The sequence below is a fragment of the Nyctereutes procyonoides genome, unplaced genomic scaffold (assembly GCF_905146905.1).
Source record: "Nyctereutes procyonoides isolate TBG_1078 unplaced genomic scaffold, NYPRO_anot_genome, whole genome shotgun sequence".
Classification (NCBI taxonomy): Eukaryota; Metazoa; Chordata; class Mammalia; order Carnivora; family Canidae; genus Nyctereutes; species Nyctereutes procyonoides.
In genome coordinates, this window is record NW_026575120.1 from 43,955,510 (window position 1) to 43,978,728 (window position 23,219).

Below are 23,219 nucleotides of genomic sequence, written 5' to 3' on the forward strand. Positions count from 1 at the left end.
TCTTCCTAAACTATCAGATGGTCAGTTGTCACAACTCATAGTTAATGTGCTGATTCTCATTATCAAACCCAAATAAATCCTAGCTTTCTTGAAAAGAAAACATATACTAGTCACAACATAATAAGCAAATAACCCCTAGCGGAGGTCAAATGAATTGATTTTAATGTTTGGCTTTCAAGACAAGCCTTTGGGTTCTCAGATGTGTTTTACATCTATCACTAGGTTTAGATATATTTAGAAATTTTACTGATGATAAAGTCAGCAGTCTGAATGAGTGAACTCGGATAATAATATAGACTTTATGCATAATGCTTTCTAGAGTAAGCTTTCCACAAGGTCAAATAAATGCTTTGTTAATTTATATTTTACCTAAAGTTTGCTAATTAAGTGGGTTATCTCTAGATACATGATTTAGTATAGTCTGAACAGAAATCTCTGATTCCAAAAGCAGTAAGTCTGAATGTTCATCCCTTGTAGAGAAATTCTGGTTTGCCAGTAAGTCTATGGTGTTAAATACCCAATTCCAGCTGCTGTAGGTTTCAGAATCAAACTAGAAACTCCTAGGAGAAAAATGACAGGCCCATCACCAATCACCGAACAGCACACTTCTAAGTATCCGTGGATCAAAGAGGAACTCTTAAGGGAAATGAAGAAAAAATACATTGAAATGAGTAAAGATAAAAACACAAGATATCAAAAGTTAGAGGATCCAGCTAGGCAGTACAGAGAAGGAAGTTAATAGTATTAAAAATACACATTATAAAAGAGGAGAACTCTCATATTAACAACCCAAACTCCCATCTGAAGGACTTAGAAAAGGAAGAGTAAAATAAACCTAAAGCAAAGAGAAGGCAACTAATATAAGTAAATAATAATAAATAATAGTAATAATAAAATAAATAACAGAATAAATAATAATAATATAAGAGAAATCAAAGAAATTTAAAATAGAAGAACACAAGAGAAAAACAGTGAAACAGAAGCTAATTCTTTGAAAAGATCCACAAAACCAACAAACATCCAGCAACACGGACACAAAAAGTGAGGGAGGTAGAAGATACAAATACCTAATATCAGGAATAAAACAGCAAATATTACTAGAGACCCCACAGATATAAAGTAAAAAGGGAAAACTACAAAGAAAATGCATATATAAGTTTAATGACTTTCATGAAACAGGCTGCTTCCTTAAAAAAGCACAAACTAACACAACTTACTGAATATAAAATAGAACATTTGAACAGCCTTATAACTATCAAAACTTTCCTAAAAGCATCTCCAAGTCCAAGTGGTTTTAAAGGCGAAATCTCCTGATGTAGACAGAATGTTTGTTCCCCAAAAGTCGTTAAGTTGTAACCGAACCCCCAAGGTGATGATGTTTAGAGTGGGGCCTTTGGTTTGTAATCAGATCCTGAGGGCAGAGCCCCCATAAATGGGACTAGCACCCTTATCAAAAGGATTCCAGAACATCCCCCGCCCCTTCTGCCATGTGAGGAGCAAGACAACAGGAAGGTGCTGACTCCGTAACAGAACACCTTCACAGCAGACACCGATCAGCTGGCACCATGATCTTGGACTTCCCGGGCTCAAGAACTGTGAGAAGTAAATCTGTGTTGTTTAGAAGCCACTTGGTCTATGCTATTCTGCTATATACACTTAGACAGCCACCCGAATGCACTAAGACATCTACCAAGCATTTGAAAAAATGGATCTCAGTTTTTCAGTCTCTTCCAGAAAGTAGAAGCAGTTGGACAGCCTCCTTATGTATTTTATAACACTACAGTTACCCTACACTGTGGACTGAATTATTGCCTCCGAATTCATATATTGAACCCTTACCTCTCAATGTAGCTGTATGTAGAGACAGGGCTTTTAGGTGATAATTAAGATAAAATAAGATCCTAGCCTGAGGTGCTAATCTGATAGGATTAGTGGCTTCATAAGTGGAACAGAAAGAGAAACAGACTCCCTCCCCGCCCCAACCCCTCCTGCTCCCAACATGCATTCACTGAGCAGAAGCCATATGAGCAATGGTGAGAAGCAGGCAGGTGTCTGTAAGCCAGGGAGAGTCCTCGCCAGAGCCTGATTTCTGATATGAGGTATCAACATCCAGAACTATGAGAAAATATAGCTCGGCTGTTTAAGCTGCCCAGTGTATGATATTTCACTGTGGCAGCCCAAGATAAGATACCCTGATACCAAAACCAGACAAAAACTTTGCAAGAGAAGAAAACAACAAACTAATAATAGTTCTCATATATATGGATATAAAAAATTTTAGCAGAAAAAAAATTAACAGAGTAAAAGCAAACAGAATAAAAATATAACAAAGATTCTCCAACATGACTAAGTGGTGTTTATTCCAGGAATGTAAAAATGGTTCAATATCTGAAAATCAATCAATATAATCAGCCATCACAACAGCCTAAAGAATAAAATCACAAGATCATGATAATCTATGTAGAAAGAGAAAAAAAAATTGCACATATGTAAATATCCAATCATGAGAAAACTTTCCAGTAAAATATAAATAGATGAAAACTTCCCCAACTTAATAATAGGTATCTTAAAAATCTACACCTAACATGGCATTTGATGGTATAAGACTGGATGCTTTCCCCTAAGACTGAGAGAACAAGGCAAAAATGTCTGATCTCACCACTTTTATTCAACATTGTGCTGGAAGATCCAGCCAGAGCAGTAAGCCAAGAAGAGAAAACAAATGCATATGGATTAGGATGCAAGAAATAAAATTGCCCCCTCTTTGCAGATGACACAATTATCTCCATAGATAATGCCAAGGAGTCTAGATGAAAACTCCTGGAGCTAATACTTGAAATGAGCAAGGATACACAGTGAACATACAAAATTCAATTGCATTTATGCATACTAGCATTGAACACATGGATACCAAAATTAAATATAACAATGTCACTTGTAATCATTTTTTAAATGCTTAGCTGTAACAAAACAGATAGAAAATATGCCCTCAAAACTGTGCTATGCTGAGGAAAGAAATCAGTAAGCAACTAAATAAGTGGAGAAATATACCATGCTAACAAATTGGAAACCTCAATACTGTGAAGATATCAATTCTCCTTAAATTTATATGCAGGTTTAATTTTATTTCTATCTAAATACCAACAAGATATTTTGAAAGTACAGGCAAGATTCAACTAAAACATGCATATTTAGGAGAAAGCCTTCAAGCCCTAATAGAATAGCTTAAATAATTTCAAAAAAAAAGAATAAAATAATTCAGGCTATTCACTTTCAAGAATTATTTTATAAATACAGTAATCAAGATCATGTGGCAAATTAACAGATCTATGCATCAATGGATGAGAACAGAGAACCCCAAAACAGACCCACATAAACACGTCCAACTGATCCGAAGGTGCTAAGGCAACTCAGTGGAGTAAAGGTGATCTGTTGACAATGATGTTGGAACAACGGATGTCCACAGGCAAAAACAACAAAAATGAGCCTATACCAAAATCTAAACTCTATCTAATAATTAACTCAATATGGATATAAATTTAAAACTATAAAAATTTTAGAACGTTATGTATTTATATAAAGTATAAATATATTTATATATTTATATAGATATAAATTTAAAACTATAAAAATTTTAGAAAAAACATAGAGGAACATCTATGGCTAACTGAAGGATTCCTAGACTGGACACCAAAAGCATAATTTATAAAGGAAATTGACATGTCAGACTTCATAAAAATAAAAAAAAATTGTGAAAGACCCCACTGAGAGGGTGAAAAGACATACTACACACTGGTAGGAAATATTTGCAAACAATGTATCTGACAAAGGATAACTGTCTAGGATATATAAAGAACATTAAAGACTCAATAGTGAAGGAACAAACAATCCAATCAGAAAACAGGCAAAAGATATGAGGAGTCATTTCATTAAAAGGATATAGAGATGGCAAATATGTATATGAAAAGATTCTCAACATTACTAGTCATTGGAGAGATACACATTAAAGCCACAAAGAAATATCAGTGCAAACACATGCGGAATGGTCAAAACCAAAAGCAGTGACAATATCAAAGCTGGAAAGAATGTGGAGAAAATGGGTTGTTCCTACATCGTTAGTGGGTACAACCACTCTGGAAAATAGTTTGACAGTTTCTTAAAAAAATAAATATATAACAACCAAGCAATTGCTCTCCTAGACATTTACCCCAGAGAAATGAAGATGTGTGGTCATACAAAACATGCACACAAATGTCTATAGCAGTTTTGTTCTTAATAATAAAAAATTGGGAGCTGTGGTAACTAAAACAGTATGGTCCTGGTACAAAAATACACGCATAAATAGATGGAATGAAGTAGCGCAGAAATACCCTCACAATTATATGGAAAATTAATCTTCAGCAAAGGACGCAAGATTATACGCTGGGGAAAAGACAGTCTCTTCAATAAATGGTGTTGGGGAAAACTGAACAACTACATGTAAAAATAAAACTGGACCACTTTCCTATGCCACATACAAAAATAAACTTAAAAGGATAAAAGATCTAAATGCGAGACTTGAAATCATAAAACTCCTAGAAAAAAACATTGACAGTAATCTCTCTGACATGGGCCATAGCAACATTTTTTTCTAGATATGTCTCCTAAGGCAAGGGAAACAAAAGCAAAATTAAACTATTAGTACTGCACCACGATAAAAAGCTTTTGCACAGTGAAAAAAACCATCAACAAAATGAAAAGGTGACCTACCAAATGGGAGAAAATATTTGTCAATCATATATTCCGTGGGGAGTTAATATGCAAAATATAAAAAGAATTTACACAGATTAACACCAAAAAAAATCCAATTAAAAAATGAGCAGAAGACGTACATAGACATTTTTCCAAAAATGACATACAGATGGCCGACATGAAAAGATGCCCGGCATCACTCATCATCAGGGAAATGCAAATCAAAACCACAGTGAGAATTTGCCTTACACCAGTCAGAACAGCCGGAATAAAGAAGACAAGAAATAACAAATGGTGGTGGAGGATGCGGAGAAAAGCAACCCTTGTGTACATTTGTGGGGATGTAAATTAGAGCAGCCTCTGTGGAAAGCAGTGCAGAGATTCCTCAAAAAAGTTAAATAGAAATGCCACATGGTCCAGTAATTCCACCAGTGGGTATTTACCCGAAGAAAACAAAATCACTAATAGACACTATGCTTATTGCAGCATTAGTTACAATGGCTGGGGTATGGAAGCCACTCAAGTGTCCATCAATACGTGAATGGATAAAGAAGATGATGTGTACATATGGGAGGGTTGTGTGGTGTCTGTGTATATGTGGAATGGAATGATATAAATGCACACACATCACACACACAAACCATGGACTCTCAGTCATAAAGAAAGGATGAAATCTTGTCATTTGTGACAACGTGGATGGACCTAGAGGGTATAATGCTAAGTAAAAGTAAGTCAGATCGAGAAAGACAAATACCATATGATTTCACTTGTATGTGGAATCTAAAAAACAAAATGAAGAAACAAACAAAAACCAGAAACAGGCCCATAAATCAGAGAGCAAATAGGTGGTTGTCAGATGAGAGGGGAGAGGAAAGATGGGTGAAGGGGGGAAAGGGGGGGATGAAGTTATGGGATGAATAAGTCATGGGAATAAAGGCACAGCATAGGAAACATAGTCCCTGGTTGTTAATTGTGGGTATGGTGACAGATGGGAGCTGCACTGGTGGTGAGAACCACATGATGAACAGACCTGTCAAGTCGCTGTGTTCTACACTTGAAACTAATATAACATTGCATGTCAACTCTACTTCAATTAAAAAAAAAAAAAGAAATAAAAACTTGGACATGACTCAAAGGTAAATGGTTCACAAACTGTGGCACATCTATATCATGTATTGCTATTCAGGGAGAAAGAGAAATGAACTATTGACGGGCACCACCTGGATGAAACTCAGGAAAATGACACATAGTGGAAAAAATAAAGTCAATCCTTAAAGGTTACAGGCTATACTATTCCATTTTGAAAACATACTTGACGTGGCAATATTATTGAAAACGGGAAGAGGGTTTTTTTGTGGCCAGCGATGAAGGAGGTGGTAGGGGCAGAAGGGAAGTGTGTGTGGCTATCCAAGAACTAATGAGGGATTCCCATGGTGCTGCAAAGTGGCCTGTATCTCCACCAGTTCCGTGTCAGTATTGTACGGTGTCACTTTTGAGAGACTACCTTTGTGGGAATTGGGTAGAGTCCCCATAATCTCCCTGTGTTATTTCTCACCACTGTGGGGAAATCTAGAATTACCTTAAAGAATTTAATAAAAACAATAGATTGGAGGGTTCGGGCCTGAGAAGCAGTCAAGAAAATGTTAACGGATGAAAATAATCAAACTAGTAAATAAATAAATAAATAAATAAATAAATAAATAAATACCAAGAAAACAGTATTTAACAACCAAACATTCTCTCATTAGTTTCCAAAATTAAATTGAACAAAAGTTGTTGTGGATAATTTCATTTGGTCATAGGCCATTTGGAAATCTTAAATCTTAAATATTTATTTGCATAGGGTTAGACATCACATAATGTGGTAGCGCTTATTTTAAAGGATTTTATTTACTTATTTGGGAGAGAGAGCGAGAGAGAGCAGAGGGAAGAGGCAGAGGGAGAACGGAAAGTAGGCTCTCCACTGAGCAGGGAGCCCAGCATGGGACTCGATCCCAGGACCCCGGGGTCATGACCTGAGCCGAAGGCGGACGCTTAACTGACTGAGCCACCCAGGTGTCCCTATGTAGTAACACTCTAATATAAACACAAACTTCTGCTACTGTTGTTGTTGTATCTAGTTTTATAAACTATTTTGATTTTGTAAGAACAGCGTCAAACAGTCGTAGCTCGGATAAAAAGCAGCAAGATGCTAAGAGTTCCAAAAACAACATTATATGACCACCTTTTGAGAGCCTGGAGGCATTGAGCATGCGTAGTTGTAGACAAAACGTGTACATGGAAGGTTTCAAATTTGAAATGGAACGGAGTCAAATTTCAGTACAAAAGAATGGAATCCAACATTGCTTGGGGAAGGGGAGAGGATGAGTGGATCCAGTTGACCAGAAAGAACATTCAAGAGCTACATGTGATTTCGGGGTTTCCACCAGCTGAGGACTGCTGGTGAGCGAGGAATGTCGGGAAAGGGCCAGTGACACACACTCCTCCATCTCTCTCCGAATCTGCCATTGAGAACACTCTTTACTTCATCACTTATATTATTTCCACGTGGACCCTGGGGACTAAAGTCACCTTCCTCCGAGGAATACCTGTTCTGGGGACAAGCGGTCTCTCTTTAACACCTGGGAAATCATGGAGCTGTTCAAGGGTTCCCCTCAGTGTTGACTAAACAAAACAAACAACCCAGAGCCAAATGTCTGGCCTTTCCGAAGTGACACATGAATTTGTAGAGGGGCCTCATTTCAGATTCCATATATTTGTATCCTTTGTCCTTCTTAGTTTGCTGCCAACCAGGGTGGTGAGCCACCTCGATCCTGGCTATAACGAGCCAGAGATTAATAAAATGTTAAGTTATTGAAAGCAAGCAAGGAAGAAAATAAGATGAGCTTCCGCATCCGCATTTCTATCACAGCCAGTCACCTACCATCTCAACGTCTTACCTCTTCTTCACACGCTGTGATGCAGAACACTGGTATTTCAGAGGATTGAGATTATAACAGATTTGGACCGCGTTGAGATGGAATGAAAATCAATCCACAAATACAGAGGGCCCGTCTGCATACAGCATCTCTTCTGCCCTGATTCCACCTAAAGAGACTAAGTAGGCTTTCCTCTGCATGTGCCTGCCTTGGGCAGCAGCTGACCCCACGGGCTGGGCTGGAAGGGGGTCCATTTTACCCAGAAGATGAATCTACCCCAACAGGCTATGCCAGAGTCGGCCCTGGAGAAAACACTATCTCTCACATTCAAACATTAGGGTTTTTTTGGGGTTTTTTTTGTTCGGTTTGTTTGGTTTGGTTGGGTTTTTTCTGGCACCCTAATCGAATCATTTGCAGGAAGAAGAAGGGGATGGGGTATGAGAACAGTAACAAGAAAGCCATTGTATTCCCATAAAAGACAAAGTGTGGCCAATAGCTGTCCAGATAGACCTCACTCTCGCTCTCGCTCTCTTTTTCCAGTGATGTTTCTCGTGTCCTATAGAATCTCACTTGCTATACTTTCTGAAACTGGGAGAAAGTAATTGCATCTCACCTGGAGCCATCTGGGGGAAGACAGAGCATGCCTGGAGGAGGGGAGTGGGCATGGGCAAAAGCAGGGAATAGGCCAGTGGCCGCACAACTGCATTCTTGCTGCACCCTCACCTGGCGGAAACAGGAGTCTCAAAACTGAACAAATTTATTCTGTTTCCACCTCTCAAGAAATGACTACGATGACCTGCATGGAGAAATAGATCCAGAGTATTTCCACTCTACTGTCATTCAAGACATTCGCATCACTGATACCCATGAAATAATCTTGAATATTGGACATGGGGAATAGTGCTGAATAGTGCTGAAGGGGAAAAAAAAAAAAAAAAAAGCAAATTCAGTGAAAAGCTAAACAGAAACAGATGACTGGTGTGAGTGTAGTTTATTTCCCAGAAATTAATGAGAAAGTTATGACTCCATCTAACAGACGCTCGCTCCTAAATTACACACTGTACATACTGCATAATCTATAGTGTTTGTGATTTTAAAATGTCAAATATCTTTAAAACTACAGTTTAGTTAAAATGTCAAGTGAATGCTTTAAGTAAATTAGGAAAAAAAAAAGATCACTAACTTAAATCTTTTCTCAGTGAATGTAATTGCTTTAGAGAAAATCCCTGCAAAGCCAAATGTTGCCAAAATCACATTAATACTCCATAATTGATAACATCACATTTCATGCCATATGCTGGTGTGGATATCCTCATAATATAGCTTATAAAAAACCTTGGCCTAACAGGCGGCGTGAGATTAGAATCATACCCTAAGAGTCAGCAACAACCTAAGAGATTAATATATCCAATGTTTTACCAATTAAATGAATTTCCTCAGAAAGGGTCTCAGCCAGCCACCCAGGGCCTGTGTGAATGCATCAAGGCTGAGAAGTAAAGACCCCACAAAGCAGCCAATCGTACTATTAACTCATAACTTAGAATTTTTAGAAATCTATCTCTTTCTATGATGCTCAAGTATTGGCCCCATTACTAGCACTTTAAATAGTTTTCATGCCATGGAATAAAATATGAGGCTTCCTGCTTTTCAGAAAAAAAAACATCCATGGTGTGGTGATTATTACTATTTGAAGACTTGCGTCTCTCTACGTGTTTATTCGGAGCCCGAACATCACTGTATGTTTAGTTTGCAGTATAATACTGTGTAATGAGGACCGAATCTTTATTGATTCAAAATATTTCCTGGACATCTACTAAAAGTCATATTCCAGATGCACCCACATTAGGCCTTCAAGGAGGTCCTAGTCTAAAGTGAAGGATAATAAAATACTTGGAATATTCTGGAAGTAAATCAGAGTAATCCACCTAGACTTCTCGCAGCTGCCAGATTGGATGGAGGGGATACAGCGCTGGATATAAAGTTCTTGGCAGCCACTGAATATTCAACAAAATACGAAATCTGTGATGTTCTCCGACATCATTAAATTTCTTTTTAATGTCTAAAAAATAATAATAAAAATAATAATGCAGTATCTCAGACAGGTAGACACAGCCCCCAAATTTAAAAGGTATGCAGTAAAATTTGGGGGAAGAAAAACTGCTTTCAAAATCATCAAATGATTATTTAATTATAAGGTAATAAAATTGCTTTAAATAATGAATTATTTTGTCATAGAAGTAGCAATCTTACAGGCACCTCTCAATGCAGCAGAAAACCTGGGGTTGACTTCCACGTGGCAAATCCCTATGTTGAAAAGTAAGAGAACAGAACGTATTGTCGGTGGATCCCATAGTTTTTGTTTTTGTTTTTGTTTTGTTGTTGTTGTTGTTTTGTTTTGTTTTGTTTTTTTATTTCCAGTCGCCAGGCATCTACTTTGGAGTCACCTATTTGCTGGAAGTGTTCGGAGGCCGTGCATTGGAACCTGCCCAGGGTTGGCGGTAGAGGTAGGACTGCGTCCCTTAAGGGAGCAGAACTGTAAAGTAGGAAGTAGCATGAAGTGACATTCGCTGTCAGCTCTGTCAGCTCCGTATTTTGTGGAGAGGAGAGGGGGGCCCAGCCGTGCACAGCGCCAGAGCCCACGCGGGAAACTGGGCTCACCCTCCTTCCAAGCCAGTGCTCAGTCGTCTCAGGGCGACTCGTCCAGCGGGATAAAGCACCCACAGGTTCCTCTCTTTTCTCCCCCTCACCCTCCTTTTTTTCCCATCGGACCTTCTTCTTTGCAGAAAGTAGCTACCATGGAAAGCAAGGAGCAAAGGATCAAGCTCAGGGCTTCTGCACAGACTCTGGAAACTCAGAGCAGGACAGCCCCGTTTATTGTTTAACCTGTCAGGGTGTAGAGCTCGTGCCACCCACAGGAAATCTGAGACACTGTGGGATCATCCCGCTTCTCTAGGCACTTGTAGGTGATGGTTTCCTGGTCTAGGAGAGAGGACGGTGTGGGCAGCAAGGAGCCACCTGGAACACAGGTCCCTGATAGAACCGGGGTGCACAGGAGGGCCCAGGGAGACTGACTGCCCTCGCAGGTGGAGCCCCGAGGGACGGCACCCTCGTGAGGAGCCCCTCATGCCAGGACAGGCCGGGAGCCGAGGGGTGTGGGTGCCAGCGCAGCGCGGCGTGTGAAAGTCCGGACACCTGTCTGATGACACGTCCAAGTGCATGGGAGAGCACCTGCGAGCAGGCCTGGGCGTCCTGTCCACCCTCCTGTAACCCGCACAGGCTACAGGTCAGCTCGGTCAGCAGGAGGCGGGTACTGGGGGGCGCCTCTACTCTTGGGGCGGTGGGGTCACACAAGGCCCTCGGATCCACACACTGTCTACAGAAGGGGGAGCAAGTAGGTAAAACTTTGAAAAGACGAAATTACACACACACGCACACACATGTACAAACACACTCATCCTTCCACCCCTGCACACACGTACCCACCTCCACATACACTCACCATATACACACACACTCATCCACCTACACCCACACACAGCCACACGCCCACCCGCACATACTATCACATGTACATACACAAACATACCCACCCACTCCACACACGTGTGCGCACACGCACACCCTGTATACACCTGCACACACAACCGCACGGAAGTGGGAGGATCTTCCTAGATTTCACCACATGAAAATTTCTGTCATCATTTGGAAAGAGACCCTGTAGAAATCACCATCAAATCCAACTTAAGAAGTTAGCTATTGTCACATCTTACCTTGTGGCCTTTCAGAACAATGCCTATTTTGGGGTTCTGCTCTCAACATATCACTTATTTCTAACGATTAAGATAAACTACACAAATCCACTCACAGTATCAATTCCCGTTATACCTTTTATCGTAACACAGAGACCGTAGATACCCACACGCAAGCTGTTGTGTAATTCCACTGCTGAAGACGTATGTTGGATTTTAAACTCAGGGACCATCAGTTCATTTCATCTTCCTTGGTCAAAGACTGAATTAAATACCTTATACTTTCTTGAAGATTTTCAAAATTCTCTGGCCTCTTCGGTTGGTCATACGATTGGCCCAGCCCAAAGATATTTGAAGAAGCTCCCCTGCTTGATTACGACTGTACCATACTGGACTGTATGCTTTATTGTTAAGGAATTAAATCCTGCTTTTACATTAAATAATTCCGAGTGCACATGTGGTACGTCGACACCTCCTGTCTCCCCTTGACACGCTCTCCTCACATCTCCTGAGCCTGGTTTAGCTTAGGAAGAAGAAAGTTATCTGGCCATCTGGTTTTTATTACTCTAGCTTAGCCCGCCCCTGAGTTTCTAACAATGCTAACTAGTGATTATTAGTAGACCCAAAAAGAGTCCATCTAGAGGCAAAGCATGTCGTAGAATCCTGCATTTACAAAAGCCTAAGAAAGCACTACATGTTCACTTACTCTCCAATCACTTAACAACAAGGAAAACACACAACAGAACCGGGAGCCCAATCAGCCTTAACAAAGGAGAACCAGGGCCTCCTTAGTAAGACACCCACCTCTCCCCCACGAGTCAAGACATCTATGCCTATTCCCTGGTGCTTACTAGGATTTAAGTCATTCGAGGTGGCCTGTTATCTGCCTCCTAAGTGATAACACAGGATGCCAGGGGGGCTCAGCGGGTGAGCATCTGCCTTTGCTCAGGGCATCATCCTAGAGGCCCGGGATCGAGTCCCACGTCGGGCTCCCTGCATGGAGCCTGCTTCTCCCTCTGCCTGTGTCTCTGCCTCTCTCTCTCACTCTGTGTCTCTCATGAATAAATAAGTAAAATCTTTTTAATGTGATAACACAGAAGGAATGACTAAATAATCTGCTGGTGCCATTTTGAAATAATTTTTCATACATTTCAGGAATAAAAATTCATAGGTTTAGTGGATATATGCATTTATATCTTCACATCTAAGATGAAGGCACATATACATACGCAATAGTGTGTTTTCCTATAATAAGCCAGAAACTTTCCCCATAATTTATTTGATAACATGCATACGTCCAAACTACTTTAAACAACATCCATACTCCAGAAATTCCAGGGCTTTTTTTCACATCTGTAAAAATTGACATGTATATAGTGCACAGAGCTCTTAAAAACAAGAATTGAAAGCCTTGAAAACACACAGAGTTGATGACATAAAGCATATTTAACTTTCTTATAGGAAGTTCTGTGCAAGAGACCGATTTTGCTCCATTAAAGGATCAGACCTGCCTTACATTAATATATTTTTCTCTACATTAATATATTTGGCTATGTTTTGAAAATGTTGTGATATTTCCTGTAGCCTTCTTGATAATGACAATACACTGTCCAATGATCCTGGTAACTATGGTTTCATTGCTTTTCCAAAGCTCCGAGCGCCTGTACATATAGATCTATGCCTGTGTCCACACAGCCCCATGTAGAGGTACAAAACACAGCTCTACTGGATGAGGAAACATCCCCCCCCACCCCCGGCTCCAAGATGTTTTATACCTAGTGGCTGAGATGGACCTTTGCCAATTCCTTCAGGCAATTACAAAAAAAATAAAGAGGTTGTCGTAGCCTAATTTACAGAATCCAAGTTCGACCAGAGCGTTGAGACTTGGTGGGGCTCATCTCATTGCGGAAGGACTGGGTGTGCATTGATGAAGGAGACAGGGGTGGGCTAGCCGGGAGGAAGGCCTGAGTTCACAGAGGAGTGGCCTCTGCGCCGGGTGCCCCTGGGGTCGGTCCCCACGCGTCCAAAGGAGCAGAAGCTCCAGGAAGGCAGGGGGATGCTCACTGGGGCTCACGGCCACCCTCTGAGATCCCAAGGTGTGTGCAATGCACTTGATGAAATAACCCCATGAGCCCCTCCCATCAGAGAGGGAATAAAAGGATAAAGGAATACAATAAATCATGGAGCTATTTGACAATGCCGATTGTCCTGGTTCCACAAGACCCGCCTCTGTGCAAGTCTGTCCTGCGTGCCCCCCTCTGGTCTGTCAACCCCGGGGCAGGACTACTCGGGTCAGTGGGAAGCCGCCTTGGCCCCAGGACATGGGCACAGGTTTCTCACCCCGTGTTAAACGCTTTGGAGGAAAACTTTTCGAAAATCACATTTCTTGTTCCGGTGCCTAATATTTTACAGAGAGAGCAATTAAACCACACCATTTGCTTTCATTTACACCTTACCTTCCTAAGAGGTTTATGACAAAAAAAAAAAAAAAAAAAAAAGAAGAAGAAGAAGAAGCCTCTCAGTTGGCATGTACCACTGCTCACATCCCCACCACTCCGTAGGTTACCTGTTCCCAGAATCCTGAGCGGGCTCTCATCCGGTCATGCTGACTTAGTGCTTGCGATCCCTTATCGCACTAAATAAAAATTTGCTCCTGAGGGAGCTCAGTCTCTCCTCAAGCGCTACTCTAATCCAAGTGCCTCTGGAAAAAAATAAACTTTCCCCAGATCGCATTCTAAACAAATTTGCCAAGAATTAATTCCACTGATCCTCTTTTTCTACCAATGCATCAAGTTATTTTGAGACAGTTATTTCATAATTACAGTGTCTGTAAGACACTACTGGAAACAAAAATCTAAGCAGATTTGGCCCCCAAGCATGAAAGCACATCCTCTTGATGTGACTCTATTATGACAATAGAGAGAGCATCATTTATAAATAACATTAAAATAGTAACAGCATTTCCCACTCCTACATATGACTGTTAGTACTCTACTCCAGTGTTCTGGACCCTTCTAAGCTGTTGATGGCATTTCCACCTGAGTGATAAGGATCCATAAATTGTCTTTCTAGTGCAAAATCCATTAGTAGGATATTTCTGTCAAGATCTTTTCAATCTGTTTTCCCTCAGATATGCCACTTTTCCGTGTTAGGATCGTGGATAAGCCCTGTGCTACTTCAGAATACCTCACAGGGTTTCTGCTTGATTCTCTCATCTGAGGCTTAGGATATTTAATGCTCATGGTCCTTAAAGAGGAGGTGAGGCCCTAAAGGAGTCCTGGTTGGCAAGGGAGGGGATTAGGCAATCACTCCCTAGAGTTTACTCCAGTCTCGATCACTGTGAGGAAATCATTCAAGGACCTGAAAAAGATGTGCATTTTTATGTATTTTACTGGGATACCCGACATAGAATAATTTGAAATTGAGATTTCAGTCTTGATTGTGAACCCAACTTCTGCAACTTTGAAATTCAAATCCAGTAGTTGGGCAGAATCCATGGCATTTAAATTTACAGGGGGACAGAGACGGAGAGACAGAGAGACAGAGAGAGAGAGAGATTAGAACTCCTGACCCTAACAAGGCATAATGGCCCCGTCCCATCACGGTCTCCCACCCTCCTACTCTAACTCTGTAGAGCGACTGCCCAGATGACGATCCGAAGCTACCCAAAAGGAGGAAAAGAGCAGAGAACCAGAAGAATCTATGCATCTTGACACAGAAATGAAGACACTCTTCTAACAACTTGAAAACCAAGCTTTTTTTGATGAGTCTGGTGTGTACTAGAAACACGACATAGGCTTCCTGAGTTCAGAAAGGACGCACACAAGAGAAGGTTCTAGGGAAATCAGCGTTGCTATTTCGGTCATGGAAATAATAAAATGTATACATCCTTTTTATATATTTCAAACTCATACAACAGTTGTGTAAAGGGTAGTCATTCCAAATAACCACTGTATTTTTTCAAAGGTCCCAAAGATAACACACTCCCTTACATATTTCCGTGTGTTCTCATTAGACCTGTGGGGACTCCTACAGGCTTTGGGTAAAGCTCACAAACTAGACCAGACACAGACAGGAGCGGAATCTAGAAACTTTGGCTCCTCGGAAAAGAAATCACTTGTATGAATAAAAAGCGACTTGTAATTATTTTTGAAAAACCTTGGATAACAAAACTTTAACAAAGTGTCATCGAATGGCTTGTCAGAGAACAGCAAAGTCCCAAGGACCTTGTCATTCCTGGCTGGTGGCTGTGGCCCCAGGGGGAGCACAGGGAAGAGTGGGGCTGACCTCGTGTATTCAAAGGACTGGTTGCAGGAATCCCTTCCTGGAGCGCCAAGTGATCATTAGATGTCAGGACGGGTTTTGTCCTGAGTGGATCTCCTAGAATTGGGTCACAGCAACCCCCCAGCGGTGACCCCATCTAACCCTTATGGAGCATTAACCAACTGCCCCTCATTGTTCCCACTTCACGGCCTTCACCTGAAATACTGAAGATAATGACCATGTTGGGTGAGTGAGGAAATTAAGCTTCAGGCATCTTTAGTGACTCATGTAGGACCACACGGTAGTGGTACCAGAGCCAGAACCCAACAGGGAGGGGCCCTGGGGGCGCAGCGGTTGAGCATCTGCCCTCAGCTCAGGGTGTGACCCCGGGGTCCTGGGATCGAGTTCCACATGGGGTCCCCGCAGGGAGCCTGCTTCTCCCTCTGCCTGGGTCTGCGCCCCTCTCTGTTTGTCATGAATAAATACAATCTTAAAAAAAAAAAAAAAAAAAAGAATCCAACAGGGCGTCTCTGTCCCTACTCAAACTCTGTCTGTGTTTTGAGCTCTGGCAACATGAGGGATTTCAAACTGGGGTCCCCAGGACATAAGGAATACTGAGCCGTGAACGACCAAGAACCAGGCTTCGCTAGAACTGCGCAATATTCCTGCGGATGATCAAATTATTGGAATCATTATGGACACCAGTGGTCAAGGAACCGGGCGGCCAAGAGTCGGGGACATACTGAGGGCGAGGCCCTTCCCCGCGGGGCTAGCCGGCTGGTGCAGCCCCACCTGAGGGGACGGTGGCTCCCGGCCGCGCCCACCCCGTAGCACCCAGGCCCGCAGCACCCGCAGCACCCGCCCCTCCCGCCACACCCACAGCACCGCAGCACCCGCAGCCCCGCACCACAGCCCTGCAGCACCCGCAGCCCCGCAGCCCCAGCACCCACAGCCCCGCAGCACCCGCAGTCCCAGCACCCACAGCCCCGCAGCCCCAGCACCCACAGCCCCGCAGCCCCCACAGCACCGCAGCACCCGCCCCTCCCGCCGCCCGGATGCACACCGACGTCCTGATGCGCGCAGGCTGGAACCCTGAGAGCAAATGGAACGCAGCCACTTGTCTTTCCTTGGCTTCAAGGTCCTTAAAACGCAAAGGGACGGGTCCCCCTATTCTTACACCCAATCTGTCCAGCCCTGAAAACGCCCCCATTCCTGCCCCGGTAAGTAACCAGGAGAGATTCCCGTCTTCTGATTGGACGAGACTCTTCCGCGGCCCCCAGAGCTGGCAGCCGCCTGCCCGCCTCACCAGGTGGGCACAAGGTGGAACGTGGGGGTCCGGGGAGGGGAAACGCAGGCAGAGGCTCAAAGACCGCGGGCGACGGGAACCCCGGGGGCCGCCGGCTGAGCCCGGGAACACAGTGAGGACAAGGGACTCCACCTGCAGGGGCCGCGGAGCCCGGGAGGACGGTGAGGACGCGGGACCAGGCCGCACCCCGGGAGGATGGTGAGGACGCGGGACCAGGCCGCGGAGCCCGGGAGGACGGTGAGGACGCGGGACCAGGCCGCACCCCGGGAGGATGGTGAGGACGCGGGACCAGGCCGCGGAGCCCGGGAGGACGGTGAGGACGCGGGACCAGGCCGCACCCCGGGAGGATGGTGAGGACGCGGGACCAGGCCGCGGAGCCCGGGAGGACGGTGAGGACGCGGGACCAGGCCGCGGAGCCCGGGAGGACGGTGAGGACGCGGGACCGGACTGTGGAGACCCCGGAGGATGGTGAGGACGCGGGACCAGGCCGCACCCCGGGAGGATGGTGAGGACGCGGGACCAGGCCGCGGAGCCCCGGAGGATGGCGAGGACGCGGGACCAGGCCGCGAGCCCGGGAGGACGGTGAGGACGCGGACTCGGACCGTGGAGCCCGGGAGGACGGTGAGGACGCGGGACTCGGCCCACCGGGACCTCAGAGCCGGCGGCGACCCCGGCTCCGGGAAGGGCGCTCACCCGCCGCGCCTCAGAGGCGGGAGCTTCTGTTCTTTCGCCGACAGGAGAAGGGGGTTCAAGGTCGGGTGCAGAACCCCCAAACGGGAAGCTGTAGAGCAGGAGCCCAGTGTCGCGTCTCGGCTTCGGTGCTCGGAGCCCGGCGCCCTGGGGGCCCCGCATGTCCCGCAGGCACGAGAGCAAGAGCCCCGGGGATTAGAGCAGAGCAGGGAGCCGTCCCCGCCGGAGCCGCGCGGCCCAGCAACCGTTGCTGCTCAGTACAACAGTTCGGAGGAACTCTTACCGCGGCCGAGGGAGACTGGGGTTCTTCAGTCTCGGCTGGGTGTCAAGCACGCGCTGTCCTGCCTGCGACCCCTGCCCTCCCCGTCAAGGCCCCCATCTCCGGGGCCCACCCATGCCGGGGTGCCCCCACCACCCATCTGCAGGGTACTCCCACCACCCATCGCCAGGGTCCCCCACCCGCCAGGTGTCCCACCGCCCATCTCCTGGTCCCCCACCATCGCCAGGGTACCCCCACCGCCCATGCCAGGACCCCACCGCCTCGCCAGGGTGCCCCCACCCCTGGGAAGGTGGGTGGCAAGCAGGTCTGGCCTCTAAGAAAGTACTGCCAGCCCCGGACGGCCCCTGCAAGCCGCAACACGGCAACATGTTGAAGCCAATTATTTCCCAGAGAAAGATGTTTGTATTCTAATCACCTGTATTTTTTCTCACTTTTATCTATTTCTGTTGACATTTAAGAACCCTGTGGTGCGGAATCGACTCTAATTAGCCTTCCAGGTAGTAGGCGACCAGTTCTGTGCCAGGGTAAGCGGTTAGTAGGAGACCTGCACAGGAGGAACGATGAGCCGCTTTTTTATAAAAGTATTAGTGAAATGTTATTAGTATTTAAAAAGAGATAATAGGGGCCACATGGAGCATGTAAACTGATGTGTAAATACACTGGCCACTGATTTTTATAAAAAATAAACCTTGGGGTGTGGAGTCTTGTATGAGTAACACCCTTATTTCCCTATGTGTGCGCGAGGAATGGTCTCGCTCGTGATTACTGGGAGGCACGCGGAGGCCAGGCACGAAGCCTCAGGCATTGTTTGCATCGTTAGACCAAAACCTGAAGCTTCAAGCCTGGGAGCGGCCTTGCAGGGCAGCCAGCAGCGAGCGTGGAGCTAGTGGAGCTAATGGATTTCGTGGGGCTGGTCACAGGCTTCCAGGGGAGCCACTGAACCCCAGCACCCCCCCCCCGGCACCCAGGGGCCCCGTACCTCCAATCAGGCCCCTCTGCTTGGAGCGCGAGCCTTGGGCCTCCCGCAGCTGCAAGGTGACCCTAAGACCCTTGGCGCCCGGGCCAGCGGCTAATGAGCAGCAGCGTGCGGCCTGTCCAGGGAGGGCCAGTTGTCAGTGGGGAGACATCGGGGCTCCAGATGGTGCCCGGGGCCGGGGGTGTGTTTGCAGGGTTGGCCGTGGGCCCCAGGCAACTCCCCAGGGTATGTGCCTGCGGGGCCTAAGCCGCCCGCCCCCCACAGGTGCTGGCAGTCGGGAGGCTGCGGAGGTCCAGGGTGCGCCAGGTGGCCTTGGGGGCCAGTGCTTGGGACTGTCGCCACCGTCTGGGTGCTAGCCTCCGCCTGGCGCGCCCTTCCACGTCTTTCTAGCACCGAGAACACAGTGAGTGAGTCCCTGTAGCGCAGCTTGTTAAGCTAGAAGGCCAGATCATGAGCCCTCACAGATGGAGGAGCCCAGTTTGCAAACTAAAACCCACACGTCCCACCGAGGTAAACGTGTTCTTCATTTCACCATGAGGAATGCAAGTCACGGAACGTGAGAGGCGGCGATTTCAAGACGTCAGTTTTCCAGAAACAGGCTGCTGGCGGTGCTGGTGGTTGCCTAGGCCGAGGAGCATCTCGCTGTAGAAGAAAACTAGTGACCTGAAGGGTGGATTTTAAGGTCCACCTTGCACTAGGGTTTGCTTGGTCCGTGTGAGATGGCAGCGTGGGCTTCCCCTATTACAGAGGGGAACTGCCTGCCCTGCTAACTCGGTGGCACAGGGTGGCTCGCATGCTCGGGACATGTGGTCCCCTGGTCCCCTCGTCGGCCCCCCAGGCCATCTGACTTCGTGGTTCTCCAGCCACGAGTCCACGGATGTTCCCCCAAGGTCTTCCCACTTGTTGTTCTATGGGATGGCTCATCATCGGAAAAAAAAAGTTAGTTTCTGCCCAAATTCTTGCTGACACTTGATTATGGAAATGACAAACACGAACAAAACAAAGGAACACTCTGCCCCTGACAAAATAAATGATGGATCAAGATCTCAAACTGAAGAACTGTTTTTGAAATAAGAATCAGGAAAATTAATCTTTCAAGTAGCTGGCTGATGAGTTTTTGGTTGGAGAGAAAAGTCTAAGGTGTTTTTTTTTGTGTGTGTGTGTGTTTTTTTTTTTTGTTTTTTCTCTAAGGTGGTTTTGAAAGGGCAATAAGTTTTAGGGCATTTCCAGAAAGGCTAGAGGTGAGCAGTGCAGAAATTGAACCACGTTTTCTGGTAATGACGAAATTATCCGGAAAATTGGAAACACGGTCACAAAAAAGAAATAATATGGCATTTTTCCTGCGAAGATTTCTTTCGCCTGGTTCTGTGTGTATTGCTGTGATTCTGTGCACGTATGTACTACAGGTGTGCTCAGATACCTGGAGCAGGAGTGAGGGCGGCGTTCGAGGCAACATCCTGCACGGCTTCTGTAGACTTAGCAAGGCTCCGTGCTTGGGGGACAGGAGAGGAAGAGAGGCACGGGCTCTCCTGTGTGGCCGAGGAGCAGGGCGATGGACCGTGGGCCACGGGGGACCCCGCCGCTCACCTGCAAGACAGTGCGGGTCCACGCGGGCCCGGCCAACAGGCGGGGAACTCAGGAGCCTCATCGGAGAATCCAGCTGCCAACAGGAACTCGATCCCGCTTAAACCAGTTCTCCCAGAGTTTTCTGTATGTTTTCTCTTAAATTCTCACAGAAACACACTGAGACAACTTCTCTCCCGTGGAATGTGGGAAAGGATTCATCCAGCGGCAATTTGTGATCGCACCTAGCTCATCTGGCCTCCAAATTGGTCTTTTTCTATCACACTCTGCTCCATTCAATTAAAAAATCGAGTTGCCTATTCATTTAGGTATTGCTAATAAAAAAAAATCATACACATGCAGATAGTCAGATTTTTCAAGAATGTCTTAACATAATTTGCCTAAGCAGTCGGACTTTTTAGAGCGGAGTTTCCTAAGATCTCAGGAGCTGTTTTGTGCCTCAGTCTCTGTGGATTTCAAGCCTCAGACAGCACCACCTGTCCAGACTCTGGCCTCTTTCCTACCTCATCCCTTTCCTACTGAGGCACAGCGCCTGACAATAAAGACAGCTGAAGTTGGTGGGCACTGAAACCCAACCCATTCACATCACGCTGAACGCACGTTGCCAAAGATAGCAACAGACCAAAGCCTCACTTCTGTAGCACCTGCTCTAGGAAGAGGCAATGAGAACGTCCCAGCTTGATTCACGTATTTTACTTTCCATCTCTAAGCCAACAGGAGTTTGGGGAGCCCTGCAGAGAGACTTTGTGCATAATAACGTCCTATCATTTTATACCCACATTATCCCATCGAGGACTTAGTATTTACTTGAAACTCCTGGAGATTGAACCACTTATGCAAACTCTCCTGGCCTTCATACTCCATTGAGCTTACCTAAAATTACCTGCAAATATTTGGCTACAAATGAAACCCTTCAAACAAGCTGACTTCCTTCATTCACAAGTCACTTTAAAAATCAAAAAGGGTTTATTATTCAAGATCTAATTCTTGGAATTGAGGGATGTATTATCTGAAATTCTATTGCGGTCTCTTAAAAGCATTAAAATAGCAAATACTTGTTCTAACAGGGCTTAAATATGCATAAGCGACAACAATAAGATGCTTGAAAGTTTCCATACATAAATCAATATGCATTTCTGGACGCTTCATCAGCCTTAGGCATTTGGGGTACATTTTCATTTTAGTGCTAAATTACATAGGATGTTCCCTTCATTGGTCTTAGCTACTATGAGTCTCACTGTTGCCATCCTAACTTCATTACCTTTTTATGGGTCACATCAATTAATCAATTAAACACAAAGTCAATCATTTATAGTCTCCTCAGTGCTTTGCTAATTCTTCTCTAATTTTTCAATTATCATTTTTAGACTAAATGGAAGTATATTACTTTCCTCAAATTAAAAACAGCTGAAAATTAGAAATAACTTTTTACCAGGGCCAAAAACTCATACAGCAATCAACATGTTCAATGTGTTCTTTCCAAATTAAGGAAATTGAAAAATGTGAATTACTATACAATTTTGGGTAGTATTCAACTGTCTCACGTAAGTTCATTACTTAATAAAATATTCAATAGTTTGGTGATTCTTTTCATTTAACTTCTTTATAACAGCCTTTCTAATTTTTCTGTCTTTTCACATTTGAATACTGAGCTAAGATAGTTACATACATATATACTTGAAAGTGTTTGCAAAGTGTTTATATAAAAACTTATATTTAAAAGAATATATTTTAACTATATTTTTCCTTGTGAATGTTTATTTATTCATCTATTTAAGGTTTAAAAAAAAAAAAAAAGAAGGCAGGAGGTGCCTGGGTGGCTCAGTCAGTTAAGGGTCTGCCTTCAGCTCAGGTCATAATCTCAGGGTCCAGAAATCAAGTCCTGCCTCAGGCACTCTGCTCAGTGAGGAGACTGCTTTTCCCTCTCCCTCTGCTGCTTCCTCTGTTTGTGCTCTCTCTCTCTTTCTCCTTCTCTCTCTCTCTCTTTCTCAAATGAATAAATAATATCTTTAGAAAATAAAAAAGGCAGCATTGTGAGGCAAATCAGAATAAAGTTATGTGGAAATGCACATCATAAAGGCTTACATCTACTAAAGGCAGGCCTCAAGTTTAATTCCATGTTTCTTAATAGTAAAGCAAAGAGAGAATATGAATCAGCTTTACATTATTGATGAGGAAGCCTAGACCCACAAATGCTGACTTGGGCAAGAGAAGTGAATCCAAGCTACAAAAATCAAAGGAACTCATAAAAAAAATTCCATCTTTTGAAGGTAATAGTTCAGTATAAATACAGGAGAACTCCAAAAGTTTCATCAAATACAACTGGTCAACAGTTTATGCTTGCAAATTTCTATAAATGAATTAGTATGATGTCCTAGACACATTATCAACCTCAACATTTTTACATATTTTTATTTTCATAAGGACTTAAAATCTTAATGTAAACATAAATATATGTAAAATAGCAGTAGTCAACAGTTCAAAACACAGTTTTGATATTGGAGACACTCATTCTTTCAGAAATGCAATTTTGTGTAACTTGTTTTTTACTAATTTAGACATATATTTCAAGATTTAAAATGCAGAAATCCTTTGACCCAAAAGCATAATTTCAAAAATGTGATCTATAAATACACATGCATTTTGACATTTTATAGACACACACACACACACACACACATATATATATGACACTATCAAGGCTTTGTTACTATGACAAAAA

At 44.2% G+C, this 23,219-nt stretch overlaps 1 protein-coding gene across 1 annotated transcript in view; it reads right to left on the minus strand.

Moving 5' to 3' along the window:
- Positions 1 to 23,219, minus strand: part of CSMD1 (CUB and Sushi multiple domains 1) — a 1,869,885-nt gene that overhangs the window by 1,311,046 nt on the left and 535,620 nt on the right.